General features: G+C 40.5%; 1 protein-coding gene and 1 pseudogene across 1 annotated transcript in view; both read right to left on the minus strand.

The window, feature by feature from the left end:
• Nucleotides 1-24,720, minus strand: part of LOC135709193 (uncharacterized) — a 345,728-nt gene that overhangs the window by 153,274 nt on the left and 167,734 nt on the right. The window lies entirely within an intron of this gene.
• Nucleotides 2,315-3,264, minus strand: LOC135709194 (uncharacterized; annotated as a pseudogene).

The raw sequence follows: 24,720 nt of genomic DNA on the forward strand, positions 1-24,720 counted from the left end.
GAGGTACAGAGAGAGGTGGCGCAGATCGTGAAATAGGGTTGTATTAGGCTCTGAACCATTTGCCGGATTTTTTTAACTTTTGGTTGAAATTTGACAGATCGATAGTTATTTCCCCTCAAATGGTTAAATTTTTCTTTCAATGCAACCCATTTGGAATTTTGACAGATGGGTAGTTATTTTGATTTGACAGTTGTTGAATTGAGAAAAATCCAGGAAAATAATAAAACATAAGAAAAATCTACGGAAAACTCGAAAACATCATGCCGTCGGAAGAAATATGTATATTTACGTTGATTTTTGTGATATTTTATTATTTCTTCAAGCCAGCTGATAATTCGGTGGAAATGTTTATGCATTGTATGCTGCCCACTCCAAGAATCGTAAGGATAAATATTTCGACTGAAAATTGCATGTTGTTAATGTGTATAAATTTTTAAGGGAATGAGGTACGCTGTGAAATGTCCAGGATCTAGGGTTATGACAGAGATATTGTGTGTGTGTGTGTGTGTGTACAATCTAACCCCCACTGTCCGGCAGTGTTATTATGGAAGAAAACTGCTTTTTATTACCCTTAAATTAAAGCAGGTTTAGTCCGGGAGTTAGAAGGTGTTAGCTCTATTGCAGCTCCAGTGACCCATTTCAGAATGCCTGGTAATTCACGACCACTCCGAGGTCACTTTTACTTACAATAAGCCCCGCATGTTCACTCTACCTTTATCAAATGGATAATGGTATCATAAACACACTTCCAGATTCAAAAAATATTATTTCCAAATCTGGCTCGTATATAGTTTTGAAATTTGTTCAACTGTATTAAATCGATTTGAATTTACATTTTTTACCAATTTTGTTTCGAATACCTCTTGATTCATCTGCTGGCAGCACTTACTGGCCCTTACCGGCGACCAACTCGTCTGCCCGCAAAAGTAACAACGCCTAAATCTCAAAGCTCTCCGGACGTCCCCTCGAAAATGCAATCGAGATATGTATAAGAACAATCTTCAACTGGAACGTACTCACCAAATCAATACATCCGGGAGTACATTCCCGATGCTTATTTTTCTCTCGCATGCCCGTCGTCGTCAAACGGCAAAAAAAAAGGGAACTCGTTGAGCAATTTTGTGATACGGAATTTTCACTGAACATAAACCGCGAATTTACGAATTTCACCACTCCCAACTGCGAAACACGTTCAGAAGCACTTTTGGTACACTTTCGATTAATTTCTTTCGAAAACACAAAAAAAAGTTGCAAGCGAGCCAACATCAACACCCGAGTCAACACCGATTGTGCCGAACTCTTTCACGCACCTTGCAGCGCGTAAATATACTGAAATTAAAAATTATCACTCGCGATGCCACTAATTTCTGGTCCGGGAGAAAATCAAATAACGCAGATTGCGACATCTCTTCTGATGCTCGCAAACATGTTGAATCACGTTTTCTTTCTCTATTCTAAAACTTCCCGGAAAGCGAGAAAACTACCAATCACACACGTATAAACGGGAGGCAGAGCGCCAGCGCTAATCCGGCAAATGCAGCCGAAAACTATGAACGCGAACGCGAACCGCATCCAAAGGCGTTCGAAACTGCACTCTCACTCCTAGGGTTATGACAGAGATATTGAACCTAAATCCGGATATTATAAAGGAGCACCTAAGGGTTTCAGCTGCCGTGTTCCAGAGAATTTGTAGCTTGGTTCCAGAGAAGCGATCTGGATGGGAGATTGAAATAGATGTTGCTATCTTTCTTTTCTGGTTAGCAACAGGAACAAGTCGTCGGGTGGTTGGTGCAGTGTTTAATGTCCCTAGAAACACCACAAAGAGAATTTGTGACAAGTTGTTAAATTTTACACTTAACACTTTAATGAAACAGATCATCAAATATCCTCGTCAAGATGAACTGGCAAACATTGCATACAAATTTTGCAACCGAGCTGGAACACCGATATTTGACAACGCTGTAGGGGCAATTGACGGTTCCCACATTCGCATTAAATGCCCAATTTCTCTTCATGACCAATACATTAACCGTAAACTGAGTTATTCGATCCAATGTCAAGCCGTTTGTGACAGTAATTTTAAATTCATCGACATATGCGTAGGCTATCCCGGTAGTGTCCATGATACACGAGTAATGTATAATAGTTCTCTATACTACAAGAGATTGTATCCTCCTCCGGGCTACTACCTACTGGGTGACAGTGGCTATCCATGTAGCTTGTACCCAATTGCTATAGTAACACCATTTAAAGAAACTGTTGGGCAAAGGCTTGCTGTGAATAAAAAACGGTTAAATAATCTCCACAGTAAAGCTCAATATATATCAGAATCTGACGAACTGGAGTTCTCAAAAGGTACAGAAATATTCTGTGATTGAGCGATCGATTTTAATAGCATAAGGCACTGCTTGCTTTCTTTCCGCTTCCGTTTGGATTCTTTTCGAAAGTACTCAAACATGTCTTGCTGTGAGTACCGCTTCTTCCTCTTTTTCTCCGATTGAATCCTGTTTTCAGGATCTGCCAAGCCAGGGCTTATGCGATGGCGTTCGTAGCCTGAGGGACCAGCAACAGGTGAAACGGATGAATTTCTCGTAGAAGCTCGACGTTGCGCATCACCGGGAGAAGAGAGAAACGATGGGTCCGGATCGTATACGATGTAGTCGCTCATGTTGAACTCATCAGGATCACCACTTTCATCTTGAACCGGATCCGGTATGTGCTGCGCATTTTTAATGACATCGCCGTTGCTGTTGACTACAAGTGGAGGATAACACGTATGCTGCGTTGACATGAATTCATGCATTTTCTCGAAGTGCACCCATTGGTCGGCTCTCTGCTCTCCGTTCTCGGTGGCACCTCCAGTCGGAGGAGCGATAAGTTGCTGGAATAAAAAGGGTTATTACAGGTTAGTTCTACGAATTGAAGCATTTTATTTACCTTGTACTTTTTTGCCAAATTATTCCACTTCGCCTTGATCTGGTCGATGGAAAAGCTTTGAAGTCCCGAAGCTTCTTGGACGGTTCTGAAAATCATTGAATATAGGTTACATATTTTGCCAGAGTACGAATAAAGTAGTTCTTACCGCCAGGCCTCCTTTTTGTCAAAAAAACTTGTTGACAAACAATCCGTTGTGTTGAATCCGGCTGTTGACCAAATCAGAAACTTCGGTCACACTCACTGGAAAAAGAAAAATGTTAGTCGTATTAATATAATAATGTTACGAATCGTATGCATACTTTTTTTCGCCTTTCGCTTGCCCTCCATTTCGAAACCACACGGTAAGAAAAAATACTCAAAATTAAGTTAAAAAAAACTCAACGTTGGGTTCTATCATTTGAGGTCCGCCGTTGAGTAAATCAGAAAAGCGGCGTTGGTTAAAATTTACTCAACTATTGAGTAACAATAAATGAACTCAAATATAAGTTTATTTTCATTGAGGTTGCTTTTATGCGCCTTTAACCATTCCATTTTCACAAGCGTTGATAGACGAGTGGTCAACACACGGGCCCCGTAATCTCAACGTCCATGGTTCGGTTCCAGTCTGCTCCGATTTATTATTTTTTTGTCAACTTGATCAACGCCAGGATTACTCAAAATTGAGTTTTCTTCTTTAACTTAATTTTACCTAGCCCCACGGAAGCCACGTGATGAGTGAAAGGAACTCAATTTTGGGTACTTTTTTCTTACCGTGCAAATTTCACCGACAACAAAAACAAACACTTGATACGGGATGCGCTCTCTCACTCTTACCGTGCCCCAATGTAGCTTGCTGTCAAAACACTCAGATCTGAAAATAACTATCGAACTGTCAAAACTAACCATGCTCCAGAGTAGGGTTATTTTCAACCGGAGGGGAAATAACTATCGATCTGTCAAATTTTAACCAAAAGTTAAAAAAATCCGGCAAATGGTTCAGAGCCTTAGTAAACCAAAAAATCAACGTAAACGCAAGTAGTGACGTCACTACTTGCGTGTACTTGCGTGTATCGTACAGTGGTTGTGTGAGTGATTGCTTCACCTCGGTAATCCAGCTCATTGGATTAGAACAGGTTTAGGTTTAGGGTGGGCGTTGGCCAGATTTGCATTTTTCAGATTTAATCCTAAATAGGACCTAGATTATTTAATACACTAGTAACCTCAACTTCTGTCACAATGTTTCATTGTGACTAATCAACACTCAATGGGTAAAATATCAAATTTGCGGTAAATTTGAAAAAAAGGTAACTTGGTGTGTAGAGCGCACTGCCCACTGGACGATTCTGAAGCCTGACCAATATATATAGATACATTCATACCATTGGCATTTTGTATTTGAGATAAGACAGAGACAGGATGCGGAGGGCCCGCTTAGGGGGAGCGTAACCCATGTTAAGGCTTCCATTTATTAAATAGTTCAGATAGGCTGGAAATGATAGGTTCATGTTGAGAAAATGTACCATATGGTGCCCGTTCACTGATCAAAATTAAATTAGATTCAAATCGTCAGGCCCTGCCCTGTAATAAGGGGATTGACGATGATTTGTCAAGTTTCATTTTGCATTTGCATATAATTGTAAGTTTCGGTTTGCTTTTGTAATTGTAAGATAGATAGTTTGGCTCAATTGAAACATTGAGTTGTATAAACTTGACGAATCATACCTCTAAAATAGTAGTAGTTACAGTGCCGCATTATCTAACAACCACTGCCTGCAACTAATGTTGGAGGGGTCAGCAGGGCTGATTACGGATCAAAACTAACATAACTCTAACACTGAAATGATCCCGAAACTAACGCTCATTCATTGCACTTTGAGTCATAAAGTAGTTTTATTTATTTTCCTACTAATCTATCCACACACTTAGTTTTTTCTACCGAGCTCGGCTGTGTGGGTCTCGGCGGGGAAGGGGTTTCGCTGAGATCTCGGTGGGAGTGACATTTGATTGCCGAGTCTCGGATAATGCCTTTTCTAATAATCTTCCCAAGTTTCTTTTATTTGTTATCTACTTCATCCCTTTTTTATTTGTCTGCTCTTCTTTCCTCTTCTCTTCTTTTGTTTTGTTTGTTTACATATAACTAATACTAATACCTCCTTGTTTTCTCTCTAATTTGTTTACTATGTCCCACCATCACGATGAGAGATGAGCTACCGTACATGGTACACGCTCATATACACTCCCAAAATAGTATGCCGCAAGTAAGTATATCACAGAGGCAACTAAAGATCCAGAAACGAAAACCGATAACGCTGAAGATAATGAGCTGTGGTGATTTATATGACTAAATAGTATTATTTATTTATACTAACCTAAACACAACGTGGGGTGACCCAAATCCAAACGATCACTAACCAAAATAATAGACTTATCTTTTTTCAGCAGCACTACACCAGCCAGCAAAGTTCAACAATCCATCGTTGCTTATGCCTTTGTTGTCGTTTGGAACCAGTTTTGCGAGGTAGGCGACGATTGTGCGTATTTCTCGCGTAACTTTTGAAAAGAGCCTATTTATAGCCTGAACAATACGTAAAGAGCAAATTGAAACATTGAACGTCGTGTGAAAGTGGAACTTAATGAAGGCCTAAGTACTTTTTCGTAGTTTTTAGTTTTCGGATTTGAAAGATCGTCGGTTACAGTGGCCTGCTTACAGAAAAACGCGGTCCCAGGTCCTTACATATCAAAGAGATTTATGGTAAAATCGCTTGTGTATAGTGTATTTTGCGAAACTCGTTGTTGTCGTTGGTTCCGGGTTTGAATGGATACAAAAATTTGAGCAACGGTATTATGTGATATGTGGGGCTTGGTGGCCTTAGAGCAACCGTTTTTGCTTACTGAGCAGAACATCATGAGTCTAATCTCAGGCCCATCCACATTCAAGATTCGTCAATCGTTTTATTTGTTAATACGACTACATGGTAATAACACCAACTCGGTGATTAAAAAGGTGCTCGTCTGCCTAGTGGCAAACGTTTTTGCTTACTGAGCAGAAGACCGTGGGTTTAGTCCCAAGCTCCTTCGCGTTATATGATCGTTAGGACATCAATTCAGCTTATCGTTTACCAAAACGAACCCTGCTGCAAACCCAACCCTCTTATCCAACATCCCAGTGATTCCTCGTGGAAGTGCAGAGGTGTTCTCGGCTTCCATCAAAGCGAGTGTCATGTCAACACAATCCTTCCCATTCCTTTCTTGACCTGTGTTCGGGCGCGGCCGGCGCTGGTATTGCCTAATTTAAGATCACCAGTTTTTACACATTGAGGATGATTGCTAGTCCCAAGCATCGTCTATTGGTTCTCTGTGTAATTACAGCTGATCTGGCAATAACAGAGTAGCAACCGTGGGTGGTCAATCAAGCTCAAGCTCAAGCAAGCTCAAGAATGCTATGGATCATCTCATATTCCTTTGATCGTTTTGGGCTAGATGATAAGTAGCAATAAATGTCTCTCATCAGCTGCTCGAGATAGGAAGGAAGCTTCTCACAGGCGTAGCATGTACATAGAGCGAGAGAATGGCACGTACATTTTATGATTATCAAATTAGGGCAGTCCTTTTTAAACAATCTCATGACTGATTTTTCAGGACCCATCATAACTGATGCTCCATCAGGCGCAAACCCTTTCAGACGGTGCCTATAGTCGATATCATCTTCCTCGAATTGCTTTACGGTTGCTTGATAAATAGTTTTGTGGTCAGCAAAGGTGCAATTCTACTGCCTTGTAGAAGAAATCTCTGACCTGTTTAGGCAAAGAAAATGAACGACTGTTACCATTTTTATTAAATATTGATAAAAAAAAATACGTGTCTTAGTTTGCATCATGCACTTCTAATTCTTACCTCGTAACAACCTGCTCCAAACCCCTATAACGACGGTTTTTAAAATGGTTTCGGTGAGTATTGTCTCGAATGAAACAGACAATGCTCGATTTGCGAATGATCGCAACACCCACTTATTAAAAAAAAAGTTAAACACTTTGGGTCTTCACTTTGTCAGAGATGTGTTGACGTTGATTGAAAGCATGTTTTCACCCATTCTTTTTTGCAGAAGACATTTACTCAAATGGGGAAAAAGTACCCGCTTTTTGTTTTTTTATAATACCCGTTTTTTGACAGATTTGAATGACTTCAAATCTGTCAAAAAAAAGATACTCATTTAATGGGGACTTCCGAGTTAGCGTGAAAACCAAGTCAAGTGCACTGTAGCTGGTGAGTACCCATTAATGGGTGAAAAGGTAACCATTTTGTGGTAGTGTATGGAGCTGTCAAAAAATGTGTAAATGAAAATTTCAAATAGTGGGTACTTTTTCACCCAGTTCCGAAACCTGTTCAGGGATCAAAAATGGGTTCATTTTTACCCATTATTGGGTGAAAAATATCTTTATTGCTCCGTAACCTTTCTGACATACTTGGTGTGCCTTGTCGAGCACCTTTGTTTCATTTTTAAAAGTACAAAAAGTGATAAATATGTGAAAGTTATCCTTCTACAGACATCGAAGCAGAACTAGCGGCTCCGATAATTCGATGTATCACGGTAATATATCCATTACCAGATTTTGCTGTTGTGAAAAAGGCGTTCATTTTTTTTTTGCAGGATGCTGAAACAGCTTTACAAGAACAATATATGAAGTATGTTGCCTGAAATGTCGATGCTAACGTTGATGTGACGCCCCATCTGACTGCAACGGCAACAATTACTTCATTTACGTTGACGCTCAACTCATCCACGGTGGAATTGACTCCATCCGCACGCTGAACACTCTATTTAAAGTCAGGCATAAATTTGATAACGGCACAAAAGCATTTGTAAACAAACTTTCTAAGGCCCTTTACACGCGAACCAAAGTATGCTCACGCAAACCAACAACATCATCGGATAGGGGCAACTATCACCTTTCTGAAAGTGGTATTGGTTTGCGTGGGCGTACTTGGGTTCGCGTGTAAAGGGCCTTAGGAAGTTTGTTTACAAATGCTTTTGTGCCGTTATCAAATGTTATGTGTTCACTGTTTTCAACATTCGTCCGCCAGCAGAAGTGCAGAAAATTATTGATTTCATCGAGATTATAGGTTATGGAATCAAAACGACCAGCACCCGTCAGATGGTCAATCGTTTGGTTTCATCGTTTAAGGAATCCATCCATGCTGACGAATAATGTATTAATTTCATAAATTATTGCAATGATGTTCAATAAAAACCAAGTTCAGCTATCTATAATTTCCATTTTATTGATTGATTTTAAAATTATTGTAAATACTCTAATTTCAGATTAAGTCCCATCAATACATTTAAAAAAGGGGTACTTTTTACCCAGTTACGGAAAACAATGCATTCTGGAAATGGGCAAAAAGTACCCAATGATTTGACGTATAAGCTCTTTACCCATTAGTGGGTAAAGACGTTTTACCTATTTTATGAGTTTACCTACTTTACCGTGAAATGGGCACTTTTTCACCCATTAATGGGTACTTTCCAGTTACAGTGTGGACCCCACGCCACAGCGCTCACAGCCAAAAAAAAAAACGGTAGAAAGAGAAAAAAGATTGATCAAGTGAAATAGTATCCGCCCCGTTTCAATGACGTTTCATTCAAGGGGGGGGAGGTGGCTGTCAAATACGAACAATCGTCGCCTACCTCGCATAACTGGTTTCAAACGTAAACAAGCCATAAGAAACCTACACTAGTAAAAATCCACACATAACTAATAGAAAATTTCTATAAAAGATTAAGCATAATATTCATTTGGCTACACATAATTAGATATCATGAAACAATACACATACAGATTATGTGTCATATAAACAGTATGTGTGATCACATATAGAGATGATATGTGCAAGTGAGATTTATGTGTCTGGCTTATAGAAACTATATCATAAATATAATTGCAAAAATCTATGTGTTTAACACATAGAAACAATCATTGACTTTTTCTCAGTGTACAGCGTTTGTTTACGTTTGGAACCAGTTTCATACAAGATGATCAGTAGGCTGATTTGACAGCACGTCCCCCCTCCCCCCCCCCCCAGGTTTCATTGCCGCTGTGTTCAAATTTATGCAATTTCATCCCACCCATGATTAAATGGATGTTATACATACCACGATCAATAAATGCGATGGAAAAAAAAAACATTTGCGATAAATCTGAAAAATCTGTATTTTTCCTAAAAATCTCGATCTAAATCACATGAATTAAAAATAACAAATCCGTGCAAACGTCGCCATAGAGACATAATGACCCCACAATTCGACAGTGGGCATGCATAAGGGCGTAAACGCGATGATCGATTCTCTTCATTGTTTTTCTATTTGCATTGCTACAGCTAAGCGAAACCATTTTCTAGAATTTGTTCTATGCAGTGTTGTAACAGGTTGTATTTGCTATCAAAAGCACTAGCAAACGCACCGAGAAACGTTAATCCAAGCGTGTTATTAACAAAAGAGAAAATCGACGAAGAGAATCAATCATCGCGTTTACGCCCTTATGCATGCTCACTGACGAATTGGTTGCAGCAATTTACTCTTGTAAAATTTATGACCGCAGTTCGGTACAGATTCTGTATGCTGCAATAGAGTCGCTAGGATATGATCCAAATGATTTCTATGGTGATACTCTAAGGAAACCTTAGCGTAAAACTTCAAAAGCACAAATGTCAGCTTCCACAAAACATGCAATAATGTAATCGCTACTCTCTGTTTGTTGTAACGCTGCAACTAAGGAGTAGCAATTTCATATTTGTACGTTTTGTGGAAGTTGACATTTGTGTTCTTGAAGTTTCACGCTAAGGCTTCTTTGGAGAATCACCTTAAGCCGGTCATCTATACAACAAATCCGGAACAAGACACGAAAGGATATTGCGACGAAACTGAAAGACGATTTTGATAAGAAACAGTTTGCATACTGTACAGTTCATTATGATGGGAAAATATTTAATTATTGGGCCGGAACTACCAATAAAGGTTGCTGTGCTGTACAAAAAATTCCCGTGGGATTCCCATTATTCCTGGCTCAAATCAAACTAATGGAAACACTAAGTTGCTAAATAGAAGACTGGGATCTTATTGAGAAGGTATGCGCCATGTCCTTCGACACTACTTCGTCAAACACGGGAAAATTGGGTGCAAGAGTACTAATAGAGCTGATATAACTGGTAAGGGTGTTCTCATCGACTTAGTAGTAAATGGAACAGGTATTTCAAATTCATTCATTTCGTCCTCGGAATTAGAGTCACGTCTTTCGACCTTGCGCGTGATATAATCTTTATCGCATCTAGAACCATAATGTCAGAGGACTCCTGAAACATAATAGCTTAAGTTTTAAAATATATTGATGTTCTAAAGCTTCAACAGCATATGCGTGTGTGTTCCATGTTTCCATGAACCTTTGTTTCACTAGATGATCGCGCACGGGCAGAACTTCCATACGTTGTGTGAATAGATGGTGAAAATAAAACACGGTCGTTTATCGGGCCATCCTGCCATGGCAGAGGCATGCGAACTATTGAATTTATTTGCAATCTTTACAATAGAACGGTAGGCATGATAACACTACGCTTGCGGCACTTGTGTATTGATATGAGTATTTGGGTAGGGTAGTTGCACACGTTTTGTACAAACACTAGAGTGTTGTGGAATTAGTGCTTACAATTTTTAACTATACCAAAGTCGATCGGCGGTAACTTCGACTGAACTGCCTTGGGGTGTGCTGAATAGCTTTCCACAAACATCAGCACTTTGCGTCCCTAGCTCGCTAACTTTTGGTCCAAGTCCGTTAACCACTTTTGAAACAATATAGACGTCATTCAGGCGTTTGAGATACTTTCATATGTTACAGGGAGACTTCACGTTTTTAAACGTGTTTATTTGCTCTTCTCTTTAACACACCATGGAAGCTTCTTACTGCCGTTCATATTTGTACCGCACATAACGGACAATGATGAGCCGATAGAAATGCTTTCTGCGCTTATTGGTCATCAGATGTCACTTCTGTTTTGTTTTACCTGCCATAAATTACGCATAAACTGTGGAGAGACAAAGTAGGGGAATTTACGTATTCTCGTCAATCTAAGCAGCGTCTGCACTTCTACTAGCATTTTCTCAGCGTCACGCACATATATGATGTGTCTGTTTGTTTACATTCATCTGCTGCTTGCTTCTCTATCCATTCCAATCGACAGAATTTTTCAAAACGTTTTGAAAGCGTTTTTACAACGCTCCAAACTTCTCAGGTGAGTGTGACTATTGTCGGCAGTCTCTTTTTCTTCGGCAACCTTCCCATTAGAACTGCGTGTTAACCAGCTGTTCTATTATCGGCAACTCGAAATCAACCTAATTTTGTAGTGCGTATGCTTTATTTGAAGAAAAATGTAGCATTACTGGATTGCTCGATCGTTCAAATATAATCAGATTGAAGCTGAAAGGCTAAACAATCGTTTGGACACATTCAGGGAAGTGCGTTGATGGGAAAACAAAGTGAAATTAACGTTTAAATTTTGGTTGCCGAAAACAGTCAATGGGTGCCGAAGCCAACATTTACCCTAGTTAACTCTCTTGGTAGTAAAGTTGAATGTCAAGTATATGGAAATGAACTATAGATAAACTTTTCAAAAGTACAATATGGGATGCAAATTTTGTGAGCCATCCTGACCTTCCTTTTCGCTTGGTGACTCGCTCAAATTATCCTGCAATATTCCTTCAATTTCGGAGACATGTTATCCTGCTTTGTGCTGCTCAATAACCTTGAGACATTGATAAACGGCGTTCCTAAATCTCTACCAAAATTCATAGCCAAGTGGTAGATGTTATGCATTTTTTGACGTTGGATAACGTCTTTCGGCAACATACGGGGGTACAAAATTGAGAACAGTCATTTTGGATGCGTTACGAAAAATTAAAAGATTTTGAACGATAATAACTCAACCGTCTCTCGATTGATTTACGAGATAATGGCATCAATCGATTGGAAATATTTCTAGCAATTTGCTGAATGTTTCAAAACTATTGATTTTATTCTGTAAACTATTGAAAAATGGTTAAAAGTAAACCATTGTCTAAAGATGGTGAAAATCGATTGATTTTTTTTTATATTCTTATACTTTCTCCAACCGAGACATCAGATGCGAGTATCTGACACCTCTGATATTTCCTGTTCTACTATATAAGCGTCCAACAAGGTCGCCCGTTCCATAATTGTCTATCCGATCGTCGACCCAGCAGCAGAGCAGCAGTACCAGAGCAACGGCAGAAGAGCCTGAGGGCGAAGGGCAACTACGCCGAGTGTGTTGGTGCCAGTGCTCCGGTATACTGGGCCGCCGTCATGGAATGCCCAGCTGCTGCAGGAACTACGCCGAGCGCGTTGGAAAAATGGCCACAACATTATCAAGAAAGAGTTTAACGTCAAGCGGTATGAAAAAGGTTCTCATTGAATTATTGCAGCGTTCTTAAGTATGAATAAACATGTCCATGCTGATTTATCCTAATTTGTATCGACCTAATCAAGTTATTTTCCTAAATCTAGTTCAATCTGTCAAAGAAAAGATGGGGAATATGGGAGAAGCCAGGACACTCATATATTAAAATTGATGTCTGTGTTTTATAAACCATCATGCGGCTGTCATACTTCCATAAAACATGGGAACAGTAGTGCACAATAGTCATTTTACAAATTGTTTTTTTTTTTTCATTAGATTTTTTGATCCTGGTTTATTTATGGTCATTCAGCTTCGAAAGGAAACCGTTTTGCGACGAGTAACAGAAAACATTTTTATTTTTATTTATTTTTTTTTTTGATAATCTCACTAAGACTGAATTTATATGGTTAAAAATCGTTTGGCAAAACGGAATTACGTGAAATTTTGTCTACTTGATACTTTTCAAAGCAGAATCTTCCCAGAAATGTTTCAATTGACGCGTTACAGTTATGAACAGGTCTAAAATAATAGACTTTCAAGTTAGAAGCTGTTGAATTAAAAAGTTTCAGATTTCAATTAAAGATAGCGACCAGAAACCGACCAGAAGGAGTTTATTGTTTAATGTACGATCAAAAGTCTCTCAATTGAAATCAGTCAATTCTACCCAACTTATTTAATTATAATCAAATGACTGACAAACCGTGGAACAATGAAATATAAAATGCTAACTTGTATCTGAATTCGAACCTAAATTAATCAGAATCGTACACTCTAGCGCTGAAGTGTCAAAACATTGAAATTCAGGCACAAAATCTACACTTAATGATAATGAGCATGGTTGACCGCCGCGGTTTGCTTAGGTGCTTGGTGTGCTCTCGCTTTCCTTTGTTGCCAGTGTGAGTCGACCGCGCTGATCTATTGTTAGGATTTTGCGATGTGCATTGCTTTGGTGCACATATTGATTTGAAAGAGAAAAGTATTATCTAGTTATTGTGTCGCTGGAGGAGGAATTGTTTAAAAATGTCTGGAGGAAAATATGCGTGGAATCATCGGGAATACGCTCCCGGATATATTGATTTGATGGGCACGTTCCAGTTGAAGATTGTTCTTATACATTTCTCGATTACATTTTCGAGGGGGCGTGTCTGCTTTTGTGGGCACTGCGTTTGATGGTCGGTTTGGTGTGCCTGGTGGCGCCGCTATCAGGTAGTGGAAAATTGATAGCCCAAAACGTGAAAGATTTATGGATTCTGTTCCCGTCATTACGTACCTAATCGAAACAACGAACGTCGCGAAAAATTAGAATTTAATGAAGACATAAGCGCGTTTTCGTAGTTTTTTTGTCTCCATGTTTAAAAGATCATCGGTCATAGAGGCTTATTCTTGTGTATAGGGCACTGCCGTCAAGTTTAAGTTTGAATAAATCCCAGGTCTTATCAAATTCAGGAGTCTTATAGTAACATTATCGTGTGTTGTGAAACTTAACATCGCCATCAACGTCACTGTTGGCGCCGGTTTGGAATGATTGCAATAACAACGCGATCGTAGCTTGTATGATGTGATATGAGAGGCTTGGTGGGTTTAGAGCAACCATTTTTGCTTACTAAGTAGAACATCAAGAGTTTAATCTCAAGTCCCTCCACATTCAAGATTCGTTAATCACATTATTTGTTAATGTTACTACATTGGAATAAAAACAAATCGATCTAGGGTGCATGTTATACAAGGACTCGTTTTCCTAGTGGCAAAAGTTTTTGCTTACTGAGCAGAAGACCAGGGATTCCATCTCTAGCTACTTTGCGTTATAGGATCGTTAGGATATCTTTTTTTTTTTTTTTTTATTATAGTCACTTTAACGCTCTTGGGTCATTCGTGACTTGTCCGGGGGTGAGATTTGAACTCGTGACTTTGGCGTGAGAGGTATGGATGCAAACCACTATGCCGGGGTCGCCCCTCGTTAGGATATCAATTCAGCTTATCGTTTACCGAAACGAATTCTGCAAACCCAACCCTTTTATACAACATCCCAGTGATTTCTCGTGGAAATACAGCATCCGTGGGCGGTCAATCATGCTCATACTCATGCTCACGCTACATCAGCAGTAAATTTAAATACTTGAATGAACGCGGACGCAGCGAAAGCGAACGGCCGAACGACAATGAATGCGTACGTACGAAACAAAAGCTTTTCTTTATTCCTTCACCTCTGTTTATACTCATTCGTATGCAGGAAACGATTTTGTGTGTACACGAATGAATGTGCATTGCCTTCGGCATTCGATTTTGGGTTTCGAATATTTGAGGCACTGCCAGTAATTACACATAGAACAAGTAGACGATGCTGTGTAAAAACTGGTGATTTCCAGCGTCGGCCACGTCTGAATGCAGGTCAAGAAAGGAATGGGAAGGAATTTTTTGACGTGACACTCACTTAGATGGAACCCTACTAAAAAAATAACATACATGAACGATACCCCAAATGGTAGAGCTATTCCACATATGGTTTGAAAGCTACTGACTACCCAATAAACATCAAATACCAAAATTTATCAAACGAACGCGAAGCAACATGAATCCTCAAAAGACAAAACCAAACTATCTCTCATTTGTACACAACGGAAAACATTTTGTTTAGGGTAAACTGATTTATTCTAAGTTGGATCAACATGTTACAGTTCTATTGTAGGGGATGACGGGATAAGACGGCCATTCTAAGCTTGTAGTAAAATTTCACCAACTGTATAAAATTTCCGCGATACATTTTGTGATTATTGATCTTTAGAGTACTTCCCCTTGATTGGTACGGTGGTAAGGTTGGCCACCCCTAGGGGTAAGAAAGCCACATAGAATATATCTTGATCTTGGCCATATAAAAGGTTACTTTCTTTGGGAAAATTGCACAGTAGAGAACAGTAGTACATAATTTTCTCACTATGTGGAGCTAATGTGCAAGTCAATTCTCTTTATAAAATATATCTTGAGATCTTTACTATTTAGAATGTCTCCGTCTTCGGGAAAGTTGTTGAGGTGATCAATGTCTTTAAATGGGTTGGTTAGTTAGTTCAGAATGTTCTCATTACGAGACTAGCCTACGTGTCGCCGGCGCTGGTGGTGTAGTGGTAAGCATGACTGCTTTCTCACCCCAATGGGTCAGGGTTCAATCCCAGCCGAGGTCAGTGGTATTTTTCTGAGGTCACGTCTTCATTCGGAAAGGAACTAAAGCCGATGGTCCCCATGTGTGTTTGAATGGGTGCGATATCCTACGCACGTGTGGAAGCTGCCTTCTTGCATATTCGGTGGCCGTCAATGAATGACAATCGATGTCCGTCGGTTATTGGTACTAGATTGCAGAACAGAGGTCGACATTAAATAAAGGAATGAACTAGCCTACACACTAACTCTAGATCACTGGAGTCAGTAAAATTTTACTGGGTTTTTGAATTGCGGATCGTCCCAGTAATCATCACAACAAAAATTTGCATTACCGAACTGTCCGTAAAGTCAATCTGTCAAAAATAACTGTTCATTCAGTAATTGGTTAGAGAAGCGCCGGTGGTGTAGTGGTAAACGTGATTACCTCTCACCACAGCAGGCCCGGGTTCAATCCCAGTTGGCGCCGCCGGGATGTTCTGAGGCATAACATCTCTGATCACGCCTGCCTTCGAAAGGGAAGTAAAACCGTTTTGGTCCCCGGTTCATGAGTTTGATGGGTCGATAGGTAGGGTCCAGGTGTGGGAGCTGCCTCCCTGGCGTCGGTAGCATTGGTGGTCAGCACGGAAAACAAGATCGACGGAAAACAAATCAAAGAAAAAAAAAAGTAATTGGTTAGAGTTGCGTATACTGGAAAGCCCAGTAATTTTTTGTTTATTTTGCTAGAATTTAACTGACAAGATAGTTATTTTTTTCATTCTTGTACCGTGTTACCCAGCTATATTAAAAGTTTTGTTTGGAGAAAAAAAACTGTATAATTTTATTATTAATTAGATGCCCGGGAAGAAAATCATTTATTTCAATGTTAATTGAATTTAATTTTCTCATATTTCAATGTTAATTGAATTTAATTTTCTCATATTTTCAGTATACTGATAGGAAAGAATACCAATCATAAAATCAATCCAAACTACGGAGAAACTTTTCGCCCGTAGTTGTTATGTTTCCAACCCCCATACAAACTGACTTAAAGAATACAAAGAATTGCTTGTCGCTTGATCGACAATCTACATTGAAGACGAAGAGATGAACCAGCGTCTGGCTGAAAGTCTCGCTAATAAAGATAACCTAACCTAACCTACATTGAATACAGTCAACGACATGCACAAAATATGGAAACATTCCAAGAAATTCCTTTCAAAGGAATAGTGACGTTCTTCCAGGAGATAATTCCATCGGTGTTGTCTTCAGGGAATTTTCCACGGACGTAAAGTGTAGGAGTTTCATGATTTAATGTTGGTGCTGGGTCATCCATCTAATAAAATCGAAAATAATTTGGTCACAAGCCATAGCCAAATCATGCACTACACGTACTTGAATTCATTCAACGATTCCGTCATGATATAATTCATGTGTTCTTATATTTTCTTACAAAACAACCCGATAAAACACTTGCTCCCGGATTTTACTGAAGCTAAATGGCGGCGGGAATAAATTTGACAGGTTAGAGTTTTACAATTCGTGGTCGGTGGGCAGGGCAAATAACATGCTAGGCTTTATCAAGCGCTTTTGCTATAACTTTCAGGACCCATACACAATTAAAACACTAGATATCGCCTATGTGAGGTCAATACTGGAATATTGCAGCATTGTATGGTCTCCTTTTTCAATCACGCACGAAGAAAGATTAGAATCCGTACAAAAACAATTTCTATTAAACGCTCTTCGTAAATTAGGTTGAACATCATTTCCTCTTCCATCATATGAAGCACGCTGCATGCTTATAAACATACAAACATTAAAAGAGCGTCGTGAATATGCAATGGTTTCATTTGTAAACGATATCGTTTCGCAACGCATTGACTCCACAGAACTTTTATCAAAATTAAATTTCCATGCACCTACTCGGCAACTCCGAAATCGAAAATTATTTGCCATAAAACATCATCGTACAAATTATGCAAAATATGGGCCATTAAACCGCATGATGGCCTCTTACAATCAATACTGCGAAACCATTGACTTTACAATGTCTCGGCATAAACTAAAACAATATTTTTACTCCATAAGGCATTATAACTCATAAAAAATAGGAAAGCTGACACTGCTTAATTTTTATTAAAGAAAAAATTATACTTTTAACCTTTTGTCCAAAGTTGACGAAATAAATAAATAAATTTAAGAAAACAAAACTGTATTCTAATATGAACTAGTCTACGTTGGTTGACGAAATAAATAAATAAATAAAAAACAAGGTGGCTATTTTGCTGACCAGTCCGTTAAAAAATAAAGACTACTTTGTGCACAGTAATTATTTTTACTGACTGTTCGTAAATCTCGACAACTTAGAAATTAACTACTTTCTCAGTAAATATATATTCTGTGTACAGTATTTTGCATCAAACAGTACCGAAGTGCAGTTGGTGTGCTACAGAACGTCGGTTATTCACCAGATTTAAACTGAATTTTCAGTAAATCTTTCGTTTTACCGTGCAAGCCCAGTACAAAAAAAAACACCGAACAACTAAATGCTGGATTAGTGTGTACGTGTGGACTTCACGGAAATGTAATTTCGCAGATGGGAAGGATTTCAATATATACCTCATAGCTACAAAAAGTTCACATGTACACTAGCGCCACGTAGTGAGTAAATTCTTAATTTACTTGTGCACCAGCACCATTTGATCATCTTATTTATAATGCCGGTAACAGAAGCTTCTTAGAAATCCTGAACCTAGTTTTATGAACTGACTACCTCTACGGAGGTTCCGGATTTTCTGGTGGATTCCTAAGGGCCTCCATATCACGAATTCATACTGATTACGTATCCAAACATGTTTTCGGAAAAGTCTGTAGCCTTCGTTCCGTGTTTTAAACATTAAATTAGCCATAAATAAAATTAGCACGAAATAAATCTGATCCATACGCCAAAAACTATGCCAGTAGCGAAACGACGCTATAGTCTATAGCCGATTTACTAGAAAAATAGAATGTCTCGCGAGTAACGCCTCTCGACCTTGTGCAATTTCTCCCAAGGCCGAGCCCAGTGAAATCTTCGAGTAAGTTAGGAAAAGAGAGAGCTGTGACAACACCCGACTTTGAACGAAGCGCCAGCGATCAGAATAATCTCTCGCATTACCGATCTCGTTCGAAGAGGTTCGCGGCAAAATCGAACTTCCGTTAAATTCGGCCGAGGTCACCTTCCCTAATCTGAGGGTCGCGGTTTCGCTTCACATTCGTCTGAACCGCAGATCACAGTGGAAGTGTTTCGTTTTGTTCAAGTGCGCACGTGTCGTCATCTATGGACGCTCACCCAACCGATTAATTTTAGGCACCCGGGTGCTAAGCTTTGTCCTTTTCGCTTGCCGCATCGTCGTGGGATACCTATCGTAGACAACGAGTTAAAGCACAAGAGCTCAGCACAATATAGTAGGTAGACAGAAAAACAGTACGCACACAAGTAGGACAAGGTAGAACAATAGAGTAAGAGGAGTAGAATATACACAAATTCGCAAAGGCATGCTTTATTTTGAATACAAACTTACTGTTTTTCCGTTCCTACAATAAATGTTTGACTTGATTTCGTAAAATACTATTAAGCTGAGTTTATTCTTTTTTTTTTTTTTTCTTTGATTTGTTTTCCGTCGATCTTGTTTTCCGTGCTGAGCACCAATGCTACCGACGCCAGGAAGGCAGCTCCCACACCTGGACCCTACCTATCGACCCATCAACTCATGAACCGGGGACCAACGGCTTTACTTCCCTTCCGAAGGAAGGCGTGATCAGAGATGTCGTATGCCTAAATGCATCTATCGTGCATCATAGATAAAGAAGCTCTCTCTACTGTTTCCAATTAGCGCTATATAACTCAGAAGTGCTTGTATTAAAACGAACTCGCGTTCTATTAATACTTCTCAGCGAATATTGAGAAATTTACAGAGGAATTCTTTGCTATGTCGAAACGTATGGCTGCTAAATACATGCGTAATTCCCGGAAGCGTGCAAAGGATCGTCAGGCAGATGGTTCTGCGAAACGATCCAAGACCGCTGCAGATTGAGTTTGGTGTTATCAAGCCAACATGGAACCAGTAATAGGTAATGCGTCACCATCTCCTGATTGGGACGCTGGAAAAAGTCCTTCAACTCGAGGTAGGAAATTAAAATTAATTTGTATTGCTGATTACATCTAAAACTGGACTGCCCTGTCGGTCAAATCGTTTTGGTGTCTTCGAAGAACTTATATAAGTGCACTGAGGACACCAAAACAATTAGATGGAAACTCGCACTTTGGTCAGACTTTTTAATAAATGAAAACGCACTTAATAGTCCACTTTGGGGTGAAATGCGCAATAACCTATGGAACCGCATACGTTCGAAATTTAAGGTAGGGTAATGGACCTATTGGACAGATTGACATGCCATCTCTTGGGCTTTCAAGCCAGGGTGAGTAACGGTTTTTAAATTCTCAAGTTGGGATAAATGTAATAACTTACCGAACGTTTTGAGCCAAATTTGGAGGGGGCTACACGAGAATTTAACAAACGACTTGTTGATAATCAATTCGGTTCCACGTGTGGCGTGTGTGACAGGCTATGGTTTTTGAATGACTTGAAACCAATCACCATCACCAAATCCACCGCTTCCGCCACTCGACCCGATTACACAACGATTAATTTCATCACGGTTACCGTTTATGCAAATTAGGCGGCTGCGTTTCGCGGCAGGTATGTGGTTTATTGTTTAATTGGATTTTAGGAGAGATTTCTAACATCGATCTAACATTGTAGGCATCATCGGTCAGGTGATCAACGTTCGAGTGGATGTGGATCAGATGGTGAACAAGCTACCGCGACAGTTGGAGGATGACAGGGCATTCAATGTTTCGATCAAAAAGCACCTCATTCACAAATCCAATTACCTATCTGGGTTTGTGAAGAAAGGAACCATTAAGGCCTGGCTACAGCATCTGGTGACCATTGTACCGTCGATACAAAATAACCTTCAGCGAAGACGAACTGAGTGTCATCGACTCAGGACCAAGAACCAGCGCATCGCATCTGGAGAATAATTCAGTGGAATTGGAAACCATTGACATCGATCACGACGTCGAATTACTGATTGGACATCAGCACACCCTTTTATGGAACAAAGAACAAAGTTCCACTATCCATCATTCATTCCCGGACATTTATTTTAGGTGTCCCAGGACATTTAATCCGGATGTACATGTAGCATCATTTATGATGACTAGCAGCGAACCTAAGGCGCCGTGATCGACGAGGTGCTAAGCCTCAACATTTGTTGTACATGGCAATGAAGATACTCCGCCTGCGCGTTTCTGAGGGACGCCAGTGTACGTTTAAATGAATGGCAACAGCAAACATCACGCGTGCCATGCTGAGCGGCAAGGAATTCTTGGAAAAATATATCAATCGGAACTTGTCGTTTCTAAAGTCCATACCGAACTCGGTTCAGTACTGGCAGCAGCGCAAACGCGATCTGTTCGCAATGATTCGGCAGCTGGGGAAACCAACTAACTAACTAACGGCACTATAGCGGTGACATGCTACATTTATTTCAACAAGGGCAACAGGCGCCAAAATGGTAGAGTTGCGTAGCGAAACGCAACGCTTAGTGAATCACCAATTGCAGACATTTGGCGACGATATCATGGGTGCAATAAAGGCTTGCGGAAATGCCTGTACGCTAATGAGTGTAAATGTCCAAAGCCTCCATGCGCACTTCTTGGACATTGCTACCGACCGTATACTTACTAGCGTAGAACTACTGGCCTTGAGCGAAACATGGCAGGATAATGAATCACCCATTGGAATCGACGGTTTCAACTGTATCGTTCAGTTTAAGCGACCGAATATACGAGCAGGAGGTGTAGCCATCTACGAGAAAATCACCGCATCTACCATGGCCAGTTCTCACGCGATCGAGAGGCTTAGTGAGTAGTACGACGAGCAACTCCGAGTGGCTGATGGCTACGGCGATATTTGCGCTGCTGAAGATGCTATACTGGGCGCTAAAATATTGCTGGTATCGGTGTACATTATGCCACGTAAAGGTTTCATTAGGGAAAGCGCAACTATTTGTCAAATAAACTATATATTTTCAACACGCACTACGATGAAATACAAAGAGTATTTCATTGCACGCACCTTGATGACATGAGCCAGATGCCTATGATTGCTACCGAAGATTTCAACATCGATGTGTTCAAGTCAGAAAACTCCGGTTTCCTCGAGTTCATGAAGAGGCACCTTCGATTGACTCTTGCCACTGATCCCACCCAAGCGACCACTCTTGGCGATTCGTGTCTGGACTTGATGTTCATCCGGAACATTCGTGTGGAATACAAGAGATACTGTTCATATATCTCATAACACAGTGCGTTTTACAAAACCAAACTTCACCAATATTAATTAGACTACCCTTTTAGGACAGAACTTCATCCAACCGATGATTAGAAGATCATCGTGTGACTTCATCATGCCATATACTTGATACCTCAAGAACTTCTTCAATCAAAAAATGACGAACTATTAGGCCCACGAACATCTTAGAAGGGACAAATATCAACATCACTGTTACGAACGGCAATCGGTCAGCGATCGAGCAACGGGAGTGAACAGGTTAATCGACCTATCTACGAGTCCCTCTCACATCCAATCCGGTAAACAGTGCAGCATAGCTGTTCAGCGAAGTGTCATTGAAAATGCCAGATAGGACTGTCAGCGTGATTCGACTGTCATACTGTATTGAAAATTACTATTATCTTAAAAGTACACATTCTTCTAACGCGTTGTCCCAATCATTATCCTAGAATTAAGTTCTAATTTTGTAGTAAGTAAACCTAATTTCTCTTATAATTAAAACGAATACTAATTGTAAAAGTAGTTCACAGCGACTTGATTTGTACAAACAAAAACACACTTGTTACAAGCAGACGGATAGTGAACGTAAAAGACTAGAAATATAAGTAACCTAAAAAATACGTCATGCAACATGAATTTATCTAATAAAACTAATTTCAGCTTAAAGCTTACTCTAACAGCAAAACCGAGTTTGCTTTTAAGGGTCCGAAACGTAACCGTCGCCGTAACAAAATCTTTAAGATTTCTATGGTGAAATCTAGCCGACATCGCCAAAATGCCACAGGGAACTTCTAAGCGGCACGTTCTGAAGGAGGTACACACTGTGGAGAACCTAAATCTTCCAATTCAATCTTTAGACTATCCAGAACTAAGCAAGCAGTTTCCACATCTTCGTGGGTTACCAGTGCATAGCTACGAATTCGTATCTCCTACAATTCTGATCGGTCTAGACAACTCTTTCTTGAAGGCGACATTGAAAATTCGGGAAGGTTCCAGAGGTGATCCGATAGCGGCTAAAACCAGGTTGGAATGGGCGATATATGGGACCGTATACGCAGATGCTGCACTGGCAGTTCATCACCAGTTTCACATTTGCGCTCGTTCACCGGATGAAGATCTCCACGACTTGGTGAAGGAGTTCTTCTCGATGGAAAGTGTAGGATTGACTGAAAAGTCCGTCTTGGAGAGTGACGATGACCGGCGTGCACGCGAGATACTGGAGAGCACCACCATTCGGACTGCCTCTGGTAGGTTCCAAACTGGCTTGCTGTGGAAATATGACCACATCGAGTTCCCAGACAGCAAACCTATGGCAGAAAAACGGTTACGATGCTTAGAACGTCGTCTAGCGTCCAATCCCGAGTTATATGACAATGTGCGGGATCAGATACAGCTGTATCAGGCTAAAGGGTACGCACACAAGGCTAGTCCGCAAGAGCTCAGTGACTTTGATCTTAATCGAACCTGGTTCCTGCCCTTGAACGTGGTTACTAATCCGAGGAAACCAAATAAAGTGAGATTAGTTTGGGATGCTGCAGCGAAAGTCCAAGGCCAGTCATTAAATTCTACACTTTTAGCTGGGCCTGATCTTCTTTCTCCACTACCGTCGGTGTTGTGTCCTTTTTGACAGTTCAAGGTGGCTATCAGTGCTGATATTCGTGAGATGTTCCGTCAGCTCCTTATTAGATGGGAAGACAAATCAGCGTTATTGTTCTTGTGGCGGAACGATCCATCAAAGCCCTATGACGTGTTTGTCATGGACGTTGCTATATTTGGTGCTACCTGTTCACCATCAGCAGCTCAGTTTGCCAAAAATCTGAACGCTCAAGAGTTTGCTCAACAGTATCCGCTTGCCGCCAAAGTAATAATTAAAAATCATTACGTTGATGACTTTCTATACAGCATGCACACTGAGGAGGAAGCGGTCGAGCTGGCACAGCAGGTCAAGATGGTGCATTCCAAGGCCGGATTTACTATACGGAATTGGTTGTCGAACTCAGCCGAGGTACTCTCACGGGTCGGGGACCAGAAAGCGGAGTCATCCAAGTATTTTGAGCAGCCCAAAACGACCACTTACGAACGAGTTCTTGGGATGATTTGGATACCGGATTCTGACGTCTTCGTGTTCCAAGGAGTATTCGGGGAGGGAGTTTGGCCACTACTTCACGACTCTGTCGTTCCGACGAAAAGGCAAGTCTTACGAGTCGTTATGAGTATATTCGACCCTTTGGGATTGGTAGCCGTATTCGTGGTTCACTGGAAAGTACTAATACAAAACATCTGGCGGTGTAAAACGGACTGGGATCATTCTATCCCAAATGAGCTACTCGATGCATGGTGGCGATGGACTAAGTTATTGGATCAGCTCGAGCACATTCAAATCCCACGCTGCTACTTTCCTGGATATACTCCTGAAAGTTACCGTTCGTTGGAGCTGCACATATTTGTAGACGCTAGCGAGGAAGCCTACGCTGCCGTGGCGTACTTTCGAATCGAAGAGGAGTCAGGAGTTCGCTGTTCGCTTGTCTCGGCAAAGACGAAAGTGGCTCCTTTGAAACCGCTGTCAATACCTAGATTAGAATTACAGGCAGCTGTACTCGGTGCAAGATTGTCCAAATCAATAGAGGAACACCATACGTTACCGATAGTTCGCAGGGTGTTCTGGAGCGACTCTAGCACCGTGCTCTCGTGGCTACGGTCGGACCAAAGAAAGTACAGGCAGTTCGTCGCTTTTCGGGTAACAGAAATTCTCGAGTTGACGCAGATCGACGAGTGGCGTTGGGTCCCTTCTCGCTGGAATGTTGCTGAC

This window comes from Ochlerotatus camptorhynchus, unplaced genomic scaffold (genome assembly GCF_037179485.1).
Source record: "Ochlerotatus camptorhynchus isolate MF236.1 unplaced genomic scaffold, CSIRO-AGI_Acam_v1.1 ptg000355l, whole genome shotgun sequence".
Taxonomy (NCBI): domain Eukaryota; kingdom Metazoa; phylum Arthropoda; class Insecta; order Diptera; family Culicidae; genus Ochlerotatus; species Ochlerotatus camptorhynchus.